Source organism: Puma concolor, chromosome C2, assembly GCF_028749965.1.
Source record: "Puma concolor isolate L17-30 chromosome C2, mPumCon1.1.hap2, whole genome shotgun sequence".
Lineage (NCBI taxonomy): Eukaryota > Metazoa > Chordata > Mammalia > Carnivora > Felidae > Puma > Puma concolor.
The window spans coordinates 133,956,219-133,981,200 of NC_141675.1; the positions used below are offsets into that span (position 1 = coordinate 133,956,219).

General features: G+C 36.9%; 1 long non-coding RNA gene and 1 pseudogene across 1 annotated transcript in view; one reads left to right on the forward strand and one right to left on the reverse strand.

The window, feature by feature from the left end:
- Nucleotides 1–24,982, reverse strand: part of LOC147577545 (uncharacterized) — a 523,754-nt gene that overhangs the window by 482,583 nt on the left and 16,189 nt on the right. The window lies entirely within an intron of this gene.
- LOC112849803 (ribosome production factor 1-like) lies at nt 1,050–24,847 on the forward strand (annotated as a pseudogene).

The following is a 24,982-nucleotide window of genomic DNA, read 5'->3' on the forward strand; positions in this document are numbered from 1 at the left end:
CAGGCATTGGTGCTTTGATCACTGGTTACTGCTTCTAATCATGAGATTGCAGACCCAGAGGTGGACAGCCATCGTTGCACACCCTACCTACTGTTGCAAGTCCCTCACATTTCTGTTGAAGCAATTTCCAGAAGAAAATGGCAGAAGCCAGTCCCTCTTTTCAACAACTGCCTTAAATATAAATGGATTAAACTTTCCAATCAAAAGAAAGAAATCAGAATAGTGGATCAAAACACATGATCCAACCATATGCTGGCCCGAGGACACTCACTTTAGATAAAAAGATAAAAATAGATTAAAATTTTAAAAAGATGAGAAAAGACAGTCCATGCAAATAGTAACCAAAAGAGAGCAGGGCTGGCATAGAAATATCAGACAAAATAGACTTTAAATCAAAAAAGTTTACAAAAACCAAAGGAGCACATTACATATTAACAAAAGATTCAATACAGCAAAATACAACAATTATATACATTTAAACATATAATAACAGACTGTCAAAATATATGAAGCAAACATTGGCAGAAACTCAGAAAGAGACAGTTGTACCATGACAGTTGGAAACTTGAATACCTTACTCCTTATAATGAATAGACCATATGTTAAGTCACAAATTAGGTCTCAAAGACTTAAAAAGATACTTATCATACAAAGTAGCTTCTCTTACCACAACAGGTGAAGTTAGAATACAAAATAAACCTCACATTTATGGCCAACTGATTTTTTACAAAGATAACATGGCAATTCCATGGGTTAAGGATAGTTCTTTTCCGTTTCTTGATTAAGAAAAAATGGAGACATGGGGCGCCTGGGTGGCTCAGTTGGTTAAGCGTCCAACTTAGACTCAGGTCATGATCTCACAGTTCATGAGTTCGAGCCCCACATCAGGCTCTGGCTTGACAGCTTAGAGCCTGGAGCCTGCTTCAAATTCTATGTCTCCTCCTTTCTCTGCTCCTCCCCCACTCATGCTCTGTGTCTCTCTCCTTCAAAAATAAATAAAAACATTTAAGAAAAGAAAAAATGGAGACAGATGCGAAGGAGTAAACACCATGGTGAAGGGCGGGGATAAGAGCAGCAGTAGAGGAAAGAAAGGCTGAAACAAAAAGTATTCCCAGAAGAACCTGAAGAAGCCACAGTCACACAGGATGGAGTGACAGAAAGCAAGGTCCAACCCCAAAAGCAGTTGCCTTTCCCCCACGCCTTCAAATTTTGGAAATTAAGAACCCACAATGGGAGACATGTAATGTTCATGCAGTGGAAATAGTAGCAGCATAAGGAAATGTTGGCAATTAAGAAAAAAACTTAAGAATGGATAAAGAAAATGTGGTACACACACACACACACACACACACACACACACTGGAGTATTACTCAGCAATCAAAAAGAATGAAATCTTGTCATTTGCAACTACATGGATGGAACTGGAGGGTATTATGCTAAGTGAAATTCGTCAGTCAGACAAAGACAAAAATCATATGACTTCACTCACATGAGGACTTGAAGAGACAAAACAGATGAGCATAAGGGAAGGGAAACAAAAATAATATAAAAACAGGGAGGGGGACAAAACAAAAGAGACTCATAAATGTGGAGAACAAACTGAGGGTTGCTGGAGGGGTTGTGGGGGGGGGATGGGCTAAATGGGTAAGGGGCATAAAGGAATCTACTGAAATCATTGCTTCACTATATACTAACTAATTTGGATGTAAATTTTAAAAAATAAAAAATAAAGTTAAATCACAAAAAAAAAAGAAAAAACTTAAGAAAGAGAGGCTCTTAGTGATAAGGCTCCACCGAAAGCCTATACCAAAGACTACTGACAACCAGCGAGTTGATCCTATAGTTAATCCTAATGATGAAGCGATTGCTTATGATGGAACTACAGATGAATTTACTTCTTACTTCAACAAATTTCTCCCAAGATTCTCATAACATCAGAGAGACATCATGAGAGAACAGTAGGACTCCGTGAACAGTATTCCACAGTTACACCAAAGTCTCACATTTACTACAGAAGAGGACTGGCTCTGAAAAAAAAAAAAATTATTCCACAGTGCATTTCAACAGATTTCACAAATCTGATTGTTATTAATGAAGATTGTAAAACACCAAATGGATGAATTCTAAGTCACTTGCCAAGTGGCCCAACTGCTCATTTTAAGTTTTTGTTTTGTTTTGTTTTTTGTTTTGTTTTGTTTTGTTTTGTTAGAGAGAGCACAAGCAGTGGTGGGGGCAGAGAGACAAGGAGAGAGAGAAAGTCTCAAGCAGTCTCTACTGTCAGTGCAGAGCCTATCGTGGGGCTCAATCTCATTAACAGTGAGATCATGACCTGAGCCAAAATGAAGAGTTGGACATTCAGCCAACTGAGCCACCCAGGTGCCCCTCACCACATTCTTGCACCTAGACTACTGCATGCAGCATTCCTGTCACTTGAATACTTCTTCTTCCCTTCCATCCTCCAGCTGATGCCTATTGAACTCACTCTTCCCCAGCTTCTCCCAATCATCCTACAACTCCAAATCATGTGTCCACCAAAGTACTGCCATATCCCCTAGCACTTCTCCATAAATGAATAAGAGCTTCTTTACCTCTCTTTACCACCATTAAAATGTAAACTAAGAAAGAAAGTTGGGACTTTGTTCATCACTAAATTCCCAGGGCTTACAGAGAATCTATCCCGTAGTCAAAACTAAGTATATATTTGGTGATTGAATGAAAGGATGTTATTGTGCTATCATTTGAATAATTTATGGCAAGCCCAAATTTAATGTGGATTAATTTTGAGGCTATAAAATGTTTTAAATATATTTATTTTCCTATCTATTCTTTCACTCCTTTCAATGTACGGCAATTTCAGAAAGTATATTTGTGAAAACTCTCTAAGCCATTACCAACCTATCCAGGAGTTTCGGATTATGAAAGCATAGAAGGCCAACCAAAACAAAATAAAAAAACCTCTTACTCCCACTTAGCTACCCACACATTTTATCATGGGGTCAAAGCCAAGTTGGGGAAAATGTTTATTCTAACCAAATCTTCAAAACCTGCCATGGAGAAGAAAAGGACAGGATCCAACATTTCTGGACTTGACTTCTGATAACTGAGTCCCTGGTCTACATTCCAATATAAAATATTTTAGGCGCGCCTAGGTGGCTAAGTTGGTTAAGCATCTGACTTCGGCTCAGGTCACGATCTCATGGTTTGTGGGTTCGAGCCCTGCGACGGGCTCTGTGCTTACAGCTCAAAGCCTGAAGCCTGCTTCAGATTCTGTGTCTCCTTCTCTCTCTCTGCCCCTCCCCCACTCTCTCTCTTTTTCTCTCTCTCTCTCTCTTAAAAATAAATAAAACATTAAAAATTTTTAAAAAATATTTTAGATATGCTCTTATGCTACCTAAAACATATTTGAGGGGCACCTGGGTGACTCAATTGGTTGAGGGTCCAACTTTGGCTCAGGTCATGATCTCACGGTTCATGGGTTTGAGCCCTGCATCGGGCTCTGTGCTGACATCACAGAGTAGAGCCTGCTTTGGATTACTTGTCTCCCTCTCTCTCTGCCCCTTCCCTGCTTGTGTGCTCTCTCAAAAAATAAATAAATAAACATTTAAAAAAGAAACATGTTTGAATTTTTCCCTTGTTAGCTCTCAGTTCTTAAAATGAAATCAGATACATCATTGTAACCCATTGCAGTCCTCTTGTCCAATAACTAGCTGACTATTTCATTTGGGACTAATTACTAAAAAGAGATTAAAAATGAAGCATCTGTAGTATCCCACAGCTAGTTACAAGTTGGGAATTAGTCTACCTTTAAAATTTTAAAAGACATCCATGATGTCTATAATTTCTAACATCATTTGTAGAAGTTCGTTTTTTCTTATTGAAGTATAATTAATACACAGTGTTATATGAGTATTAGGTGTACAGTATAATTACTTGGCTTCACAATTTTATACATTAGTGTTCATTAGGATAAGTGTACTCTTGATCCCCTTTATCCATTCCCCACCCACCCACCTCCTCCTGGCAACTACCAGTTTGTTCTCTGTATTTAAGAGTCTGTTTTCTGGTTTGTGTCTTTTTTTTTCCCCTTATGTTCATTTGTTTTGTTTCTTAAATTCCACATATGAGTGAAATCATATGGTATTTGTCTTTCTTTGATTGACTTATTCCACCTGCATTATACTCTCAGTCCATCCATGTTTTGGGAAACAAGGTCTCATTCTTTTCTATGGCTGAGTAATATTCCATTGTGTGTGTGTGTGTGTGTGTGTGTGTGTGTGTGTGTGTGTGTATATATATATATATATATATATATATATATATATATATATATACCATTCTTTATACATTCATCTCTCAGTGGATACTTGGGTTGCTTCCATATCTTGGCTATTGTAAATAGTACTGTAATAAACATAGGGGTGCATATATCTTTTTCAATTAGTGTTTTCATTTTCTTTGGGTAAATACCCAGTAGTGGAATTACTGCATCATATGGTAATTCTATTTTTAATTTTTGAGGAAACTCCATATTGTTTTCCACAGTGGCTGAACCAGTTTGCATTCCCACCAACAGAGCACAAGGGTTCCTTTTCCTCCACATCCTTGCCACTACTTGTTATTTCTTGTGTTTTTTATTTTGGCCATTCTGACAGGTATAAGGTGATATCTCACTGTGTAGTTCTGCTTTGCATTTCCCTGACGATGAGTGATATTGAGCATCTTTTCAGTGTCTGTTGGCCACCTGGATGCCTTCTTTGGATGCCTTAGGCTCCTTCAAATTAAAATAGCAAGAAGATAATTGATCAAAATTGCCTTGTTTAGAACAATGCCTCATAGGAAACTCTAAGAGGAAAATGAAAATTCTTCTGAGGGATTTCTTTTAAAAAATTGTGTTGGGGCGCCTGGGTGGCTCAGTCGGTTGAGCGCCGACTTCGGCTCAGGTCACGATCTCGCGGTCCGTGAGTTCGAGCCCCGCATCGGGCCCCTGTGCTGACAGCTCAGAGCCCGGAGCCTGTTTCAGATTCTGTGTCTCCCTCTCTCTGACCCTCCCCCGTTCATGCTCTGTCTCTCTCATTCTCAAAAATAAATAAACGTTAAAAAAGAAAATTTAAAAAAAAATTGTGTTATTGTAATGAGTTATAGCAACTTTATGTAGTATAGAGCTATTTGTCTATCTCATAATATTTAATTATTTCCTTTTATTGAATGATGGACGCATTCATCCTCTTGTTCTCTTTTTCCTCCAATGGAAAAAGTAAACTGTTTTTACTGCTGCAAACAGGACAAGCATCAAAGTCTCCAATACCTGCAGTTCGCTGAAAGAATTCTATCCAGCTCCATGACATTCTGTTCTCATAAGCCATACAATAACTATAGGAGTGTTGGTATTTACATCCTCATTTAATTAGTCAGCTTCAAACTGTAAATAGAGGATATCCCAAATGTCTATTTATACAAGGAAAGACACTTCAAATAGCTATTCCTGGTTTTTTTTTTTTTGTTTTTTTTTTTAATCTACACTTCATCCTATTTGCATGCTTTTCTTTCTTCTGAATTTAGGGGAAGAAAAAATGGTTAATACATACATATAACATCTTTATATCAAAATTAAGGAAAAATATCTTAATCATTAGAATCCTTGTTTCTGAAACTGCTCATATGGTCAAAGTTAGTATTCATAACTAACTGCCTTCGTCTACTACCAATTCCATAGCCTCTTTGCCTTCAGTAAGCTCCTCAAGTGGTTATGGTTCTTTGCCTGGAAAGGTTACCCAAATCTTCATCCATCAGGGATCTGGATTATTTTAGGCTATAATTTCCCACTGACTTAAATCAGAAGATATGGAAGTGATAAGTGGCACCTATGGGGATCTCCTGCATTCCAGAAATACTCATTCCTACCCCATTAGATAGAAGCAACCTAATTACCTCTTTTTAGTCAGGATCAATCACCCCAGCCAGTAGACTGATGCTTTTCTTTGCTCATTGATTTACTGGCCTGAAGAACAGTCAAGTGGCAGACTCAACTTCCAATTTAGGGGATCCATTCCTGTATTCTCTAGTTCCCTTGGCAACTAAAATTTGTAGACCAGTAGAGCTTCAAATTGTGGGAAAGAGAACAAAAATATTGCTAGTGGATCTCTATGGTTAACAGTGTAAAGATCCACTCCCATTTCTACCCTTTGATTCCCAGAACTCTGAATCCTGGCTACGAGAGAAATAATACCATATATTGGTCTGTTTTAGAACATGTACAGTATCCTAGAGAAAATTATCATGGACTTGCAAGGTATTGCCACCTAGCTGGTACCATAACAGAAATTGAAAAAGCCATTCCATTATTCTGTGAGGCCAATTGCTTCAGGATAAGGGGAATTTGGTAAGAATAGTGAACCTCATGAGCACGAGCCCATCACCAAACTTCATTTTCTGTAAAATAAGTTTAAAATGGTTAATATATACACATAGTATATTCATATCAAAATTAAGAAAATAAAGAAACAATTAACTAGGGGAGCCTGGGTGGTTCTGTCAGTTAAGCGTCCAGCTTCAGCTCATGATCTTGTGGTTGGCGGGTTCGAGCCCCGCGTCAGGCTCTTTGCTGACAGCTCAGAGCCTGCAGCCTGCTTCAGATCCTGTGTCTCCCTCTCTCTCTCTGCTCCTCCTCCACTCATGCTCTACATCTCTCTCAAAAACAAATAAACATTAAAGAAAAAATTAACTTGCTTATTACAATCTTAACCGTAATGTCAGAAGAAATGTTTTATGGAATGTCGTGACTATTAACAAGATGTTCAATAAATTCCTAGATGTAGCTTTGGCAAAAGTATTTCTGGAAAAATGATAAATTGATGTCCATTATAAAGATCTATTCCAGTGAGAATAATGCCACCTCTTCTATGATATAAGTAGTGCTATGTAATCCAACCTGCCACCAAGTAACATGTTGGTCTCTGCTATTGGCAACTTGAATACTCAATGGTGTCTGAAGCCAGATGGGCCTTAGTCAGTGGAAATCAGTGTTGCTGAGCCCATGAATAATCTACTCATGTCACTATAGTTACTTTGTTCATGAGCTTGACGAACAAGAACAGAAGTGTTTAAGAGGTTGACTTATGTCCAAAGAACAGGTCATCTTCTCCACATATTATTACAGTTTTCCTCTGCAACAATTGTTCTTTGGTGATCATTCACATGGGACACAAATATAAACATTCTGTGCCCATTCTGAGAGATCTATTGATATACTTTTTCCCCTATTCTTTGTGTCACTGATTTTCCAATCATGTGCTTTCCAAGCCTCTAATCCCATCAAGCCAAGTTATTAGCTTTCCATGAAATATAGCTCTGTACCTACAATCATCTCTCTAAGCACAGTAAACAAAGTCCACAGAACTTCTTGAAGTTCTGCCAACTGGGAATATTTTCCAACTCTACTGACATTCAGGGTCACTCCATAGTGGGTTATGGTTCTGTAGCCATCCATATTTTGGTGGTACCAGCGTAACATGAACAACTGTCTTCCTCAGCTAACTGGCCATGGTAAAATTCCCATTGGACCATATGTACAGACTGAGAAGAAGGAGGCAGTGTAGGAAGAATTTGGGCCATGGCCATCTGAGCCATTTGCATATGCAGTTTACCTTGGACTTCAGTACCTGCTTAAGCCTAATCTCAATATACACAACTTCTGTGACAGTGATTATCACAAACTTAATCAGGTGGTGATTTCAGTTGCTGCTACTGTTCCAAATATAGTTTATTTATGAAACAAATCAACCCATATCCTGGTACCTAGCATGCAGATGGCAAATGATTATTTCTCTACACCTATTGTTAAGGACCATCAGAACCAGTTTGCTTTTAGCTGACAGAGTAGCAATACACCTCCACTGTCTTTTTTCAGGGCTACTTAAGTTCTCTGGCCTTGTGTCATAATTTAGTCTGCAGGGACCTTGATCATGTCTCCATTCCATGGGGCAACACACTGAATCATTACATTGGTGATAGTGTGCTGATTGTATAAAGTGATGAAGAAATGACTACAGACACCTTGTTAGGACACATACATGCCAGAGGGTGGGAGAAAAGTCCCACAAAACTTAGTGAACTGAGTAGTGAAATTTCTAGAGGTCCAGAGTGAGGTACCTCCGGATAACTTTTCTTAAGAAAGGGCAAGTTTCTGCATGTTTCCTCTTCTACCATGAAGAAAGAGGTACAATGCCTAGGAAGCCTCTTCAGGACTTTAGAAGTAACACATATTGTATTCAGGTGTGTTATGCTGACACAATTACCAAGTGACTTGAAAAGCTCCCAGTACTGAAAGATGCCAAGGATAAAAGAAAGCCCTAATACAAGTCCAGATTTGTCTACAAGCATGCCACTTGGGTAAATCTAGGGTATGTGATGTTACTAGAAGAGTCAGTGGAGGAGAAGGTTGCTATATGAGGGACTCTGGCAAATCCTATAGGCAAATCATAGCACGGTGACCTTTAGGATTTTGGAGCAAAAATATGCTATCCTCTGTACATAACTGTTTCATTAAAAATTGGGTATCACTATATTGTACACCTGAGACTAATATAACACCGTATGTTAACTATAGTGGAATTAAAATTTAAAAACTTAATAAAGAAATAAGGGGCTCTTGGCTGGCTCAGTGAGTGGAGCATGTAACTCTTGTTCTCAGGGTCATGAGCTTGAGAACTTCATTGGACGTAGAGCCTACTTAAAAAAATAAAAATAAAATGTGGTACCTGGGTGGCTCAGTTGGTTGAGTGTCCGACTTTGGCTCAGGTCATGATCTCACAGTCCATGAGTTCAAGCCCCGTGTCAGGCTCTGTGCTGACAACGTGGAGCCTGGAGCCTGCCTCGGATTCTGTGTCTCCCTCTCTCTGACCCTCCCCCATTCATGCTGTCCTTCTCTGTCTCAAAAATAAATAAACATTAAAAAAATTTTTTTAATAAAAATAAATAAAAAGTTATAATAAAATAAAATTGGGAGATTTTAATAAAGATCCAGATATCTTGGGGCGCCTGGGTGGCTCGGTCAGTTAAGCGTCTGACTTCGGCCCAGGTCATGATCTCGCGGTCTGTGAGTTTGAGCCCCGCGTCGGGCTCTGTGCTGACAGCTCAGAGCCTGGAGCCTGTTTCAGATTCTGTGTCTCCCTCTCTCTCTGCCCCTCCCCTGTTCATGCTCTGTCTCTCTCTGTCTCAAAAATAAATAAACGTTAAAAAAAAAAAATTTAAAAAGATCCAGATATCTTATCCATCTTGTAAAATCTAGCAGTGATGGGCATGCATTTCCCTAGCATATGCACCCTCCAGTGTTTTCCTTATACCCATAATGCTTTATTTATTCATCCTTAATTACTTACAGGATGAATAATATTCACAGTAATTTTGGAATAGGAGTTTAGGTCTCCGCATACAGAGAGAAGGATCCAAGTGTATCCAGATCTTGAGTGGCAAGGAGACTTCATGTGACATCTGGTCCACAAAGCAAAAAAGAGACATTTATTCAGAGGATATGGAGTTTTACTGTGGACACCAAGAGAGGTGGATCAGTGGGTTCTGTGGTAACCTTAAAAGAGGAGAGGCAGCAAAGGCAGGAGAGAAGTCAGGCAGACCCCACCTTATGACATCATCTGTCACCCCACAGTATGACCTCATCTTTACTAATTTCATCTTTCCTAATAACAGTCCTATTTCCAAATAAGCTCACAATATGAGGTACCTGGGGTTAGGACTTCAACATATCTCTTAGGGGGACATAATTCTACCCATAACAAATGGGTAAACCTCTGACAAAAACAAACCTGCCTCAACGTGGCTTCCCCCAAAAAGCAGAGCCTGGTACAGGACTTGTGAGCAAGTTGGATTAAGTTCAGAAGGAAAGCCTTAGCTTTTTGGGGGACGTGATCCCAGTGAGCAGGACTGAGGAGATGAGAGTGAGGCAGTGAAGGAGGAAGAGCCAATATAAGTGTACGTTACTGAGGTTGCCACCGTGGACACAAGCAGCTTGATTCTGCTTGGACTTCCAGAAAAGTATACAGAATGCTTCCCAGAATTATGTGCTAGAAGGATGAAAAGCAGGAGCATTTATGAATCAGCTCTGATTCCTCATAGCTGAGGGGACATTAAGGATGTTAACTCCCAGAGATGTTGACCTCCTCACACTTAACAAGCCAATGTGCATGAACAAAGTGAGCTCCCCGGGGTACCACTAGCATCCAAGAGTTCCTGGGCAGAAAGCAGAGATCTGTAACTGTCAACCTAAAGTGAGTGAAAGTGTGCCCAGAACTCTCTACTACAGCCACAGCTAAATCAGAGGTATAGCTGAGTAGACATGCACTGGGCCACCAGATTCTCTCTCCAGGGGACATGGAATTAGGATTTAGAATCTTTAATCAGTTGGTTGGTGACATATGAACAGGCAGGAATTGTAGGTGCCTACAAAAGCCAAATTAGATACATGATTTTGTTCTGAAGAAACATAGCAGACATACAGCAACATGAATATGAATAAAGCAGAATAAAGCAGACGTACAGAAGCTGCAAAGAGCAGAAAAAGCGTGCTTTCCCTGACAAATGGAGCTAGATAAGGGGTCCACTTTGCTGCCTGACTGCTCTCTAGTTTCAAGGTTCCGCTCATCTGCCTCCATTGATGTCTACAGGACAAACTCAGTACCCTCCCAATATATGCCTCTTCTTGGTTTGTAGCCCAGATGTCATATGAAGCTTCCCTGCCACTCAAGATGTGGATAAACTTGGACCCATCTCTATACATATGAGATCTAAACACCTATTCCAAAATTACTATGAAGACTCAGATTACTATGAATATTATTCATCTTGAGAAGGATGAATCAGTATAGCATTATGAGTCTAAGGGAAAACTGGAGTATGTGTATGCTACTTATCTGATTATAGCCAGGGAAATGCATGCCCACAATTGCCACATTTTACAAGATGGACAAGATATCTGGTTCCCTATTAAAATTTCTCCAATTTTAAATGATGTCATATAATTCACATATTTTAAAGCACTCTGCAGACTAATCATGTCTGTGTACCAGATCCGGCCTTGTGGCTCTAGTTTCAACATCTGTCACATTCCTGGAGGTATCGCTGCCTCCAGTCTCCTGTGCTTTCTTCAGAATGATCTGACCTGACCATCTTATGCCTCATGTGAAATTCTCTCCTTTCACTGATTTCCATAGCAGAAAACAATCTCAATAAGAATTACCCACAGGGGCACCTGGGTGGCTCAGTTGGTTAAGCATCCGACTTTGGCTCAGGTCATGATCTCACAGCTTGTGGGTTCGAGCCCTGCATTGAGCTCTGTGCTGACAGCTCAGAACCTGGAGTGTGCTTTGGATTCTGTGTCTGCCTCTCTCTCTGCCCCTCCCCTGCTCGCACTCTGTCTCTGTCTCGTCTCTCTCTCTCTCAAAAATAAACATTAAAAAATTTACGTAAGAATTACAAAAGAACAAATATTATATGACTCCACTCATTTGAGGTATGTGAGTAATCAAATTCATAGAGGCAGAAAATAGAATGGTGGTTGCCAGGGACTGGGGAGAAGAAGGGAATGAGGATTTGGTGTTTAATGAGTACTGACTTTCTGTTTGGGATGATGAAAACATTCTGGATCGTTGGTCAACAGTGAATGTTCTTAATGCCACTGAACTGTATACTTTAAAATGGCTAAAATGGAGGGACGCCTGGATAGCTCAGTTGTTTAAGTGTCCAGTGTCCAACTCTTGATTTCAGCTCAGATCATGGGCTCATGAGATCAAACCCCGTGTCTGCTATCAGTGCAGAGCCTGCTTGACATTCCCTCTCTCCCTCTCTCTTCCCCTTCTCCACTTGGGCAAGCATGCTCTCTCTCTCTCTCTTTCTCTCTGAAAATAAATAAACTTTAAAAAATAAAATAAAATGGCTAAAATGGTAAATTTTATGTTATGTATATTTTACTGCAATTTCTAAAATTAAAGCTTTAAAAATTGTGAATTTAAGGACTTCATTAACAGTTTAGAGAAGTTCGAAGGAAGACTCACATTACGCAAAGGCAGACTTCTACCCTCTGCTTTCTCCTCCCATTGCCCTGGGCATACCAAATTCCAACTCTATTACGAAGATCATCATTTTTCTAAATAAAGACGCTTCTATGCAACAATTATCCTGGTGATTGCTATTCGAAAAATAAAATTGTCTCATTAAACCTAAGTTAGACCGAAGGAGTTTCTGATTTGGGGGGACAAACATTATCTCTGACTAAAGCACAAGTACTTATATACATTTTTTCTAGAAAGAGTAAGATAATCTTTCTTAAGACAATCTTTAATTTATGCATGTGTCATATTATCCTATGAAAGTTGTAGCATAGTGAATGGGACCTATCATACGTTAATATTTCCATACCTCTGAACCATGTTACAGCAGAGAGAGAAAAGATGAGGTGTTGGAGAACTATTAAAATAGAACTTTCATCCTCCGTCTTCTAAATTAGCAGTGTATTAGAAAGCCGTGCCTGGATATCTGAAAACAGCAGAAAGGAGAGCTGCCGCCTCGCTAATTTAATACCAAACTCCCAGGAGAAGTTTGCTGTCAGAGTTTTATCATGTATTATGGGGACAAGTATTGGCAGGTTTCCGTGAGATGCATATAAGCTTTTATCTCTTCCCTAGATCAGGTCATGTGACTGATAGCTGGATCCTTACATAGGCTTTTACCATCCTTTTAGTAATACACTTGGTGATTGAGTGGAGTCCCATAAATCTAGTCCAGAGTTAATGACCCAATGGGGGTTTATCCTGTTGATCCCCAACCATCTACCACACGTGTACATTAACATTTCATAAAAGCTCTACTCACAGGTCTCCTGAAAGCTTTCTCATATAGAGACTAGACTCTTCAAAGCTTTCTCTGATTCTCAATAACTGAAAATACTTGTTATCCCTTAATAATAATTCAAAAACAGAAGATGACTAACTTCTATTCTGCACTAAAATTCCACAATATTGTTATTCAGGCAGCAACGATATAGAGTTGTTAGTAGGTGGCCCTGACTTACTATTCTTAATTCTTACCTAGTCCTATAGAATAAAAAAATATCAGTAATTGAAGACTGTTTAAATGTCAGCTAATCCAGGGGTTACAAATTGCTCATCTACAGAGTAAATCTGGTTTACAGAGATGTGCTGTTTAGCAACACAATCTTTTTAAACCTTTGGAATTATTTGCCATATTTTAAAAGGTAGAGATTGCAGGGGTTCCTGGGTAGCTCAGTTAGTTAAGTATCTGACCATTGATCTCAGCTCAGGTCTTGATCTCAAGGTCATGAGTTCAGGGTCTACACTGGGCTCTGCACTGGGCATGAAGCTTACTTAAAAAAAAAAAAAAAAAGGAAAATAAAGGGGGCAGAGATTGCACATCAATATCAAAGATCTGGCAACACTAGTCTACTGTTCCCATGTAGTAATGATGCGCTGAAGCCTGGAAGCCACTGATGTCTGTGGGCAGGACGTGCGTCCTCTACCTTGCTATGGCATGTTGTCTATCACCACCAATTCAGCTAAGTATGCTGCCTGGAGTTTGTAGGCATTTGAAATTTTCACTCATGTCATTTTAGAAATTATAAAATATGAGATTAAACAGTGCTGAAATGACTCTCTTAAAAGTGAAAGGGGCAACTGGGTGGCTCAGTCGGTTAAACGTCCGACTTCAGCTCAGGTCATGATCTTGCAGTTTGTGGTTCAAGCCCCATTTGGGCTCTGGGCTGACATCTCAGAGCCTGGAGCCTGCTTTGGATTCTGTGTCTCTTTCTCTCTCTCTGCTCCTCCCCTGCTTGTTCTCTGTCTCTCTTTCTCCCACACACAAAAATAAATATTAAAAAAATTTTTTTAAAGTGAACAGACAAAAAATGATAAACGTACCTGATGCCAAATTTTGTGTCTATACAAATTTCTTGTGAACTCTAGAACTTATTCCTCATGAAATGTTGCAGTGTTCTAAGGGATATGGTTTGAAAAAATCTGTACTACACTATTTCTTCTTTTAAATTAAAAAAAAAAAATAGTGGGGCACCTGGGTGGCTTAGTCAGTTGAACGTCTGACTCTTGATTTCAGCTCAGGTCATGATCTTGCAGTTTGTGACATCGAGCCCTGTGTCAGGCTCTGTGCTGATAGCTTGAGATTCTTTCTCTCCCTCTCTATTTGCCCCTCCCCCACTCTCTCTCTCTCAAAATAAATAAATAAACATTTTTAAAAAAATAGTAATTTTTCATCTCTACTTCTAACACAAGATTTAATTTAAGCAATAAATGATCAAAAAATAATTAGTAAGAATTAATCAGAAATAAAGATTGTCTAAATCTTTCTTTTAAAGTTTATTTATTTTGAGAAAAAGAGAGAGAGAGAGAGAGAGCATGAATGTGGGAGGGGCAGAGACAGAGGAAAAGAGAGAATCCCAAGCAGGCTCCAAGCATGGAGCCTGACACAAGGCTCGATCTCACAAATGGTGAGATCATGACCTGAGCTGAAATCAAGAGTTGAACGCTTAACTAACTGAGCCACCCAGGTGCCCCAGATTGTCTAATTCTTATGCAATATTATATTCCAACAGTCTGATAGGCTTTATTTGTGGTTTCTAATTTCTAAATGATAAACTTGGTTAGAATTTTTTAGTCTAACAAACTTGACCCCCAAAAAAGAAAACATTAATGAACAGATGAAATGCATTTTTTTCTGTATCTTGAGCCATTTCAAATAATGACTATGTTTTTGTAATATGAAATGTGTGTCTATTTGTTCCCTTGTATTGGAAACAAGCTTACTCCTTAGAGAAAGAAAGAAAGAAAGAAAGAAAGAAAGAAAGAAAGAAAGAAAGAAAGAAAGAAAGAAAGAGGAAGAAAGAAGGAAAAAAAGAAAGGGAGATAGGGAAAAGAAAGTAAAATACTAAATGTAGAGGGGCCTAAGGATTGCTCTATATGAAAATCCTCCATTTTCCCCTGTAGATCTAATCCGCACTTCTCTCTCTGTCCCAAGGAGCTGATCTATAACAATATCTCCATGGCTTCTCTCTTTTAATCGGCTTCTATCAATGGAAATCCCTGGTAGGAGCATTTATGGAGGCAAGAGAGTAAAACCTAGTATACTTGTTCCTTTAAATCTCTTCTTGCAATGTCACCTTCAGCTGGCTGTAGCCTCCATCCAAATGTCAATGCCCCATTTGTAATGATACTCCATACAACTTTTTCTTTCCAAGCTCTAAAAACCATTGTCTCTCCTTGTTGCTTTAGACCTAGGGGGTAATGACATGTAGGTTGCTATTAAGCTGCAGATCAATGAACCATTCCTAATGGTTTCCCTTCTTGCACCTTTGTAAATAAACATTCCTTGAACTTCCTATTGAATACGCTGTCCTTACTGAGACCCAGACTGATAACAAGAGGCACATTTCATTTGTATAATATTTTTAAAATTAAAATAAATGAAGTGAAATACTAGAAGAATATAAATAGTATGCGCAATTACTAGAAGAAGCCAAAAGGAACTTCAGCTGTAAGCAATTTATCAAAAGAGTTTTCTAAACACAGTTTCCTCTCTCAGATGAATTATAGTAAGATCTATCAATATAATTCTTTCACCTCCACCAAACATATTTTGGCTCTTTCATCATCTCTTCTAAAGATGTTTCCCCTTTATTAATTTAATATATACACTGTTCCATCTTTTCCAATCTATAAGCCCCATTTCCTAGAAACATTTATTCTTCCCTTATGTCATTTTTGCTTTTTACTCCCATGTCTTTTAATAATACACTTCTCATCCTATTTCCTGATTTATAAATTTTAGATATAATCTATTATAATAAATGAGGGATGAGCTGGCTTACCACCAACCCCCTTACAACCAGTTGTTATATTTCTATTTTGTGTTCCTCATGTATCTTTCATAAAATACTAGTATCTCCATTCCTTATTTCACCAGCTGTGAACAGTGTATTTTAGAGCACTAAACCAAATGCATACCTTGGCCAGATACCAAGGCAAACCCGAACATGCTGCATCCATAATTTTTCTTCCCAGTTTTAAAATGATATTAATGACCATAATTTTCCTTTCAGCATTACACTGTTCTTTTCCCCTACAACTACTATCATCTACACGATAACTTTTGCAACGTTAAGATTAATAGTATTTATATAGGATTAATTCCTCCATGCTTTATCTGTAAGTTGATATAAAAGATGTAAGTCGATAAGAATATTAAGAATATAAATACGATTCCATGCAGGTCCGAGCAGTGTCGATTGATTGTTGTCATGTGTTTTTCGCAGGTTTTGCCTTCAATTTTCTAACTGCGGTGAGTTTTTCTTGCCTGTATCTCAGTACCAATGTGTATAAAATTATAAATGTTCTATTGCATCACTATTTCTCCTGATGCGTCAGTTTGGACTGGCTGAATGCCAGGTCTGCCTCCTAACTGCATTTCTGGGCTTTCCCTTCACTGCTCTTCTAGAGACAAATTGGCTCCACTATTTCAAAGGATGCCAAAATGTTTTCTGTCTTCATTTTCTTTCTTGTTTGGATATAGTCCAAACTCAAATAGCTTTCCTTTCAGGTAGAGGAAATATTTTATAAATCTTGTGACATTGCCCGTTTTAACTTTAAAGTAGTTCTTCACTGTCTTGTAACATTCAATAGTGTTGATGGGAAACGTGATACCAGATTTGTCATTTTTCTGTGGGTCATTTTTTTTTTTTCTCAAGAAAACTTTGAGTCTTCTCTTTATCCTTAGTAATCTGAGTTTTGACAACAATGTGTCTAGGGGTGTCTTCATTCCTGTGCTGAGAACTCAGGGCAATCTTTATTTATTTTAAGATTTTATTAAATTCCAGTTAGGAGGGGTGCCTGGGTGGCTCAGCTGAGCGTCCAGCTGTTGACTTCAGCTCAGGTTATGATCTCACAGTTAATGAGATCAAACCCCACATCAGGCTTTGTGATGACAGCATGGAGCCTGCTTGGGATTCTCTCTCTCTCCCTCTCTCTCTCTCTGCCCCTCTCCTGCTTGTGCACGTGCTTTCTCTCTCTCCCTCTCTCTCTGTCTCTCTCTCAAAATAAACATTAAAAAATTATTTTTAATAAAATTAAACATTAAAAAATATATTCCACTTAGTTAACATAGAGTGTAATATTCATTTCAGGCATACAATATAGTAAATTAACACTTCCATGCAACACCTGGTGTTCATCACAACAAGTGCATTCCTTAATCCTCATCATCTATTTAACCCATCCTCCACCCACTGACCTTCTAGTAACCATCAGTTTGTTCTCTATAGTTAAGAGTCTGTTTCTTGGTTTGCTTTTCTCTCTCTTTTTCTCCTTTGCTCATTTGTTTTGTTTCTTGAATTCCACATATGAATGAAATCATATGGTATTTGTCTTTCTCTGACTTATTTTGTTTAGCATAATATCCTCTAGCTCCATCCATGTCATTGCAAATGGCGAGGTTTCATTCTTTTTTATGCTAAATAATATTCGTGTGTGTGTGTGTGTGTGTGTGTGTGTGTGTGTGTGTGTGACACATCTTTTTTATCCATTCCTCAGTCAACGGGTGCTTGAGCTGTTTCTATAATTTGGCAATTGTAGATAACGCTGCTATAAACATCAGGGTACATGTATCCCTTTCAATTAGTATTTTTGTATCCTTTGGGTAAATACCTAGTAGTGCAATTGCTGGATCATATGGTAGTTCTATTTTTAACTTTTTGAGGAACCTCCATACTGTTTTCTAGAGTGGCTGCACCAATTTTCATTACCACCAACAGGGCAAGAGGGTTCCTTTTTCTCTTGATTCTTTTGTTGCTGATTGTAGCCATTCTGACAGGTGTAAGGTAATATCTCATTATAGTTTTGATTTGCATTTCCCTGATGATAAGTAATATTTTCATTTGTCTGTTGGCTATCTGGAGTCTTCTTTGGAAAAATGTTTGTTCATAACTTCTGCCCATTTTTTAATTGGATTATTTGTTTTTTAGTGTTGAGTTTTATAAGTTCTTTATGTATTTTGGATATTTTGTCAGATACGTCATTTGTAAATATCTTCTCCCATTCCATAGGTTGTCTTGTCATTTTGTTGATTGTTTTCTTCACTGTGCAGAAGCTTTTTATTTTGATGCAGTCTCAATAGTTATTTTTGTTTTTCTTTCCCTTTTCTCAGGAGACATATCAAAGAAGTCACTATGGCCAATGTCAAAGATAGGTATTAACTTTTGGTAGCATTTGCTTTTCAAGCCATCTGGTCCTGGACTTCAGGTTGTTGGGATATTTTTGATTACTGATTTAATTTCTTTGCTGGGTATCAGTGTGTTCAAGTTTTCTATTTCTTCCTGTATCAGTTTCAATAACTTATGTTTCTAGGAATTTATCCATTTCTTCTGAATTGTCCAATTTGTTGGCATATAGTTTTTCATAATATTCTCTTATAATTGTGTTTCTGTGATATTGGTTGCTATTTCTCTTCTCTCATTTGTGATTTTATTTATTTGGGTCCTTTCTCTTTTCTTTTTGATAAGTCTGGCTAGAGGCTTAGCAATTTTATTAATTTTTTCAAAGAACCAGCTCCTGGTTTCATTGATCTGTTCTAGTGTTTTGTTTTGTTTTGTTTTAATTTTTATATCATTTATTTCTACTCTAATGTTTATTATTTCCTTCCTTCTGCTGCCTTTAGACTTTGTTTGCTTTTCTTTTTCTAGCTCCTTTAGGTGTGAGGTTAGTTTGTTTGAGATTTTTCTTGCTTCTTGAGGTAAGACCTGTATTGCTATATACGTCCCTCTTAGAACAATTTTTGCTGTATCCTAAAGGTTTTAGAACTTTGTGTTCTCATGTTCATTGTTTCCACATACTTTTTACTTCTTTAATTTCCTGGTTGACCCATTTATTGTTTAGTAGCATGTTGTTTAACTTCAATGTATTTGTGGTCTTTCCAATTTTTTTTCTTATGGCTGACTTCTAGTTTCATAACATTGTGGTCAGAAAAGATGCAGGGTATGAATTCATCTTGTGTATTTGTTGAGGCCTGTTTTGTGACCCAATATGTGATCTATTCTGGAGCATATTCCACATGCATTTGAAAAGAATGTGTATCCTGCTGTTTTAGGACCCAATATTCTGAATATATCTGTAAAGTCCATCTAGTCCAGTGTGTCATTCAAAGCCATGGTTTCCTTGTTGGTTTTCCGCTTAGATGATCTGTTCATTGATGTAAGTAGTGTATTAAAATCATGTACTATTATTGTGTTATTATCAATTAGTTCTTTTATGTTTGTTATTGATTGCTTTATATATTTAGGTGTTCCCATGTTGTGTGCATATTTATAATTGTTATATATTCTTGTTGAACTGTCCCCTTTATTATTATATAGTACTCTTCTTTGTCTCTTGTTATAGTCTTTGTTTTGAAATCTAGTTTGATAACAAAGTATTGCTATTCTGTCTTTCTTTTGACATCAATGTGCATGATGAATGTTTCTCCATCCCCTCACTTTCAGTCTTTAGATGCCTTTAGGTCTAAAATGAGTCTCTTCTACGTAGCATATAGATGGGTTTTGTGTTTTATTTTATTTTATTTTATTTTACTTTACTTTTTATCCATTCTGACATCCTATGTCTTTTGATTAGAGCATTTAGTTCATTTAAATTCAAAGTAATTATTGGTAGATATGTATTTATTGTCATTTTATTACTTGTTTTGTGGTTGTTTCTGGAGATTTTTCTCTAATCTTTTCTTGTCTTTCTTTCATGTTTTGCTGATTTTCTTTAGTGATATATTTGGATTTCTTTCTCTTTATTTTTTGCATGTTTATTAATGATTTTTTGATATGTGGTTACCAATAAGTTTGTATATAACCTCTTCTGCAAATAGCAGTCTATATTAAGTTGATGGTTGTTTAAGTTTGAACGCACTCTTTGATCCTCGCCTCCCCACATTGGTCTTTGTTATTATATTCTATATCCTTTTTTGTGTGAGTTCCTAGACTGACTTTTACAGAAATATTTTTTACTGTAGAAATATTCATTTTTACTACTTTTGTGTTTCCTGCCATTATACTGTCACTTTTCGTCTCTCCTTTCCACTCAAAGAGTCCCCTTTAGTCTTTCTTGCAGGGTTGGTTTAGTGATCACAAACTCCTTTAGTTTTAGCTTATCTGGGAAACTCTTTATCTCTCTTTCTATTCTGAGTGATAGCCTTGCTGGGTAGAGTATTCTTGGCTGCAGATTTTTCCCATTCAGCTCTTTGAATATATCATGCCACTCCCGCCTGGCTTGCCACATTCTGTTGAAAAATCTCTAGCTGGCCTTATGGGATTTCTTTTGTAAGTTAATGACTTCTTTTGTCCTGCTGCTTTTAAGATTTTTCTTTATCACTATATTTTGCAAATTTAATTACTGTATCTCTTGGTGTTGGACTGCTTTTGTTGATTTTTATGGGAGTTCTCTGTGCTTCCTGGATCTGGATGTCTTTCCTTCCCTAGATTACAGAAATTTTCGGCTATTATTTCTTCAAATAAATTATTTTCTCCCCATTATCTCTCTTCATCTTGTGGGACTCCTATAGTGTAATGCTATTATGTTTGATGGAGTCACTGAGTTCCCTAAGTCTATTCTCATTTAGCATATTTCTTTCTCTCTTTTGTTCAGCTTCATTGCTTGCCATTAGTTTGTCTTTATTTTATCATTACTTTGTCATTAATTCATCCCTCTGCTTCTACTAACATGCTGTTCATTGCATCAAGAGTGTATATTGCACTCTTCATCTCTGATTGACTCTTCTTTAACTCTTTTATCTCTTTAACTCTTTTATCTACATAAATCATTTGAAATTTTTCTATAGAGGAGATCTGTCTCTATTTCTTTCTCTTTCTTTCATCATTTATTTATATATATAATATATATATATACATATATATATTATTTATATATTTATTTATATAATGATATATATATCATTTATATATTTCATCATTTATTTATATTTATTTATATTTATATCATTTCATTTCTTTCATCATTATAAAATTATATATATTTCATCATATATTTATATATAAAATCATTTATATTTATTTCATCATTTATCATATATTTATTTATATTTATATATTTATCATTTATTTATATATACATCATTTATATATTTCATCATTTCTTTCATCACCCAAGTGTGAATTCATGGGTATTTATTTTATACTTTGAGCTACAAGTCAACGCTATATTTTTGGTTGCTCAAATTATTATAGCTTTGGCTATTGGCAGCTCTTGCCCCAGGGATTTTTGAACTGGTAATAGGAGACTTTCTGGCTGGCTGAGTATATTTTATATAAAACTCAAAAGTTGTTAGAAACCAAATTTTTCTGCCAGAATAGAGAAGTGATGGAATTAGGTATGCAGAAAAAACAGAAATAAAAAACCACCCAAAAGTCTAAAGCAGATACCTTTATCCCCTCACTTCTTTTGTTAGACATATATTCTGAGTCCCTGTTACCTCATCCTGAGGTTTTGTGTACCATTTCAGTTTCTGCAAACAAAATCCCTCTTTTTGCTTAAATTAGATCTATTTCTTAAAAAAAAAAAAATTAGATCTATTTATTAAACCTTAAAATTAAAACTAACCTAAAGAGTTAAAGCTGCAGAAAGATAACTGCATTATTTAGGTGAGGTCACAGGTAAAGAAATATCAAGTAATGGCTATTAATATGATCCAATTGATACACAGAGGTCCAGACTTCAGTTGTGTTTCCCTCAGTTCATATCCCATCTATCCCCTCAGTCCTGCCTCAGAGGCTCTGATGACAACTGCTCCCAAGATGCTCAGCTCTACCCATCCCTGGAATCAATAAGATCCAGACCAGGTGGTACATCAGCAGTCCTTGTCCTCTAAGTTGAATTTAGACATGTTGGAGTCTGAGTAAGCCCTTGGCAGAAGCTTCCCAAGCTGACCCTAAAAACCAGCACTGCCCAAAGGACTCAAATCAGGAGTCCCTCTCCTCTAGATATCTCAGGAAATTTGGTGCCAGTTGGGTAGAATTTGAGATTCCTTCTTTATTTTGATCTCAATCTCCTGGGCTGCCAGCATCCCTTCTGCTGCTCTGGTCAGTTTTCCAGTTTGATGGGAAACATTCCTACCACCTCCACCTTGCTTCCCTCCTTGACTCCACTCAAGTTTTATTTTCTATATTTTTGGTACCATTTTCTCTAGTGCCTGGTGGTAAGTCCCAAAATAACACATTGGCACTCAGTGTTTGTATATAATACTATACATTATGATGACAATATATTATTTAAAGAGAAATTTCATTCTATTTCAAGAATAAACTTGTAAGGTAGATGTTATTCCCATATCATAAATTAGGAAACTGTCATTCAGAGAGATTCACTGACTTGTCTGACACAATATCTGGTGAATATGGGATTCAACCAGTGATTTCTGATTCCCAGAACCATGCTCATTCTGCAATGCCATACTGCAGGCATTAACAAATTATTGAGTTAAGCTGAATTTCTATTCTCTAGTGGAAGGGAATATATAGTGACCTTATGTGTCAGCCTTCTTAGCATAGCCAAGAAAACCATTAGATATGCATATATAACCAACTTAGTTGCTTGTCCATCTATAACACAGTGTCCATCTATGTCATCATTTTACAGACATTCTTACAGGGTGAATTTTTCCTTTCACAAATAAATTTTGGTAGGTATGAGAAAGCTAGAGAATAAACCTGATTCGTTATTGTTAATGATTTGTAATAACAACTGAAAACATGATTTCAGTGTTATCTTCTTTAGTTAAAGTATAATTCAAAACAATGATAGTCACTTTAGGAATTGGATTAGATTTTGTTTTTAATTGGAAGCTAAAAGTCAGCTCCACTAAAAGGTATATAGAGGGCTTTAGTACATACTTGTCTAGACTGGGATATTTACTGAAGGCCATTTATTTAATAGTTATTTATATTTTCAATAAAATTGTTGTGCTACTTTTCCATTGCTTCTCTAACAAATTGCTACACATTTAGTGGCTTAACACAACACAAATGTACTATCTTACAGCTCTATAGGTCAGAAGTCTAACATGGGTCTCACCAGCCTAAAGTCAAAGCTGTGTTCCTTTCTGGAGTCTTGAGGGCAGGATCCATGTCCTTGCTCATTCAGGTTGTTAGCAGAATTCAGTTCCCTATAGTCGTAGGACCAATGTTGACTGGCTGTCAGCTGAGGACTGTCTCTAGCTTCTCAAGGCTATTGCATTTCTTGGCTCTTCAAAACTGGCAATGGGGGGGTCAGGTCCTTCCCTAGCTTCAAATCTCTCCTCTTTATCTTTCTTTTCTCTTTGACCCAGCCAGGAAAGTCTCTCTACTTTTATGGACTCATCTCTTTAGACTGAGTACACACAAGTGATCCAGGATAATCACCCCATTTGAAGGTCTGTTTCTTTAACCACATCTACAAGGTCTCTTTTGCCATGTAAGGTAACATATTCACAGGTTCCAAGAACTAAGGCATTGGGCATATTTGTGGGGGAAGCTATTATTCTACCTATCACGGCTTCCAAATCACTGTTAACTTCATAGACTTTTACAGTAATTTAAACTCCTCACATTCATTTGCTCCATTAGAATAAACAAAAATATTTTAAATATTTTTCTTCATTTTGAATTTTTCTTAATATTTCTTCCACCAAAAACCTTGTCCTCTGCCCATAAAACTTATGAAATGAATTTATGTAAAAATTTCATTTATATTAATTTTTCTAAACCATTTTCATGAACAACACATTTGACAAGTTGTTTTTGCCTTCTTTTCATTTCATAATACAACCCATCTGCTGATTTAATTTGATCTGAAAGGAATTTAAGACTAGCTTTTCTCTTCTTGAATGTTGAAATTATGCTTTCACAGCAGATAGATTTCCTGAGGAATAGGAATCACTTGTGATTTTCTCTATATAAGGAAACTTAAATTTTTAATTTTATCAGAGATTATTCCATCTTTGAACAATAGCAGTTAACTTTTAACAGTGATATCGAACTCCTACTCACCTAATAAAACATTCAAATTACTGCTTGATTAACAATAAACTGGCACTGGGTGTTATATCTAAGTGAAGAGTTACTAAATTCTGCTCCTGAAACCATTATCACACTATATGTTAATTAACTTGGATTTAAATAAAATAAACAAAAACAATAAACTGACTTTTTTCCAATGACCAATTGCCCAGCAAATATGTTACACAGATCTCTAATGATCTTTTCTCTGTCAATACTTAGCAACTTAGTTTCCTTATTAGAAAGGTAAAAAGAAATAAGTACAACTGAAAATCAGTTTCAATTATTATAATTCCTTTTTAGTTGCCCTGGTAAAGGACAGATATTAAGTAATAATATGTGGCTTAAATGAATCTTATTTTTTTTCTAACTTTTTCTTCAACTCCCTGAAAAGGTGTACTAAGTCTAATTCTCTGTGCCTCTTTTTCTTTCTGTCCTTGTTCCCCGTGATCTTATATGCAACCATCTTCAAATATCATGTCTATGAAGGTGAGTCTCAAGTCTGTATTGCCAGACTGTCCAATAGTCTATTTTCCCATTCTTAATAAAGCTGTATTTGAACACTCTTATTAATTCAAAATATCAAAAACATTAGTCATAAATTTTACTATCATTATAATTATTGTACTTAAAGAGTTGAAGATGGAGAATACAAAGAAAACAAGACAAGAACTTGCTGGGAGAATGCATCAGAAATCAACAAAGATGAGGAATTTGATCACGTGGTATAGGAAAGTGAACCAGTTCATTCACCAGGGCTTAATTCTGCACACAACTCAAGGTGAAAGAGAACTGAGACAAAGTCATTGGCAAATTGGGTAATGGCTCATCTAAAGGTAATGACAATTTAATCTGCAAAAACAATA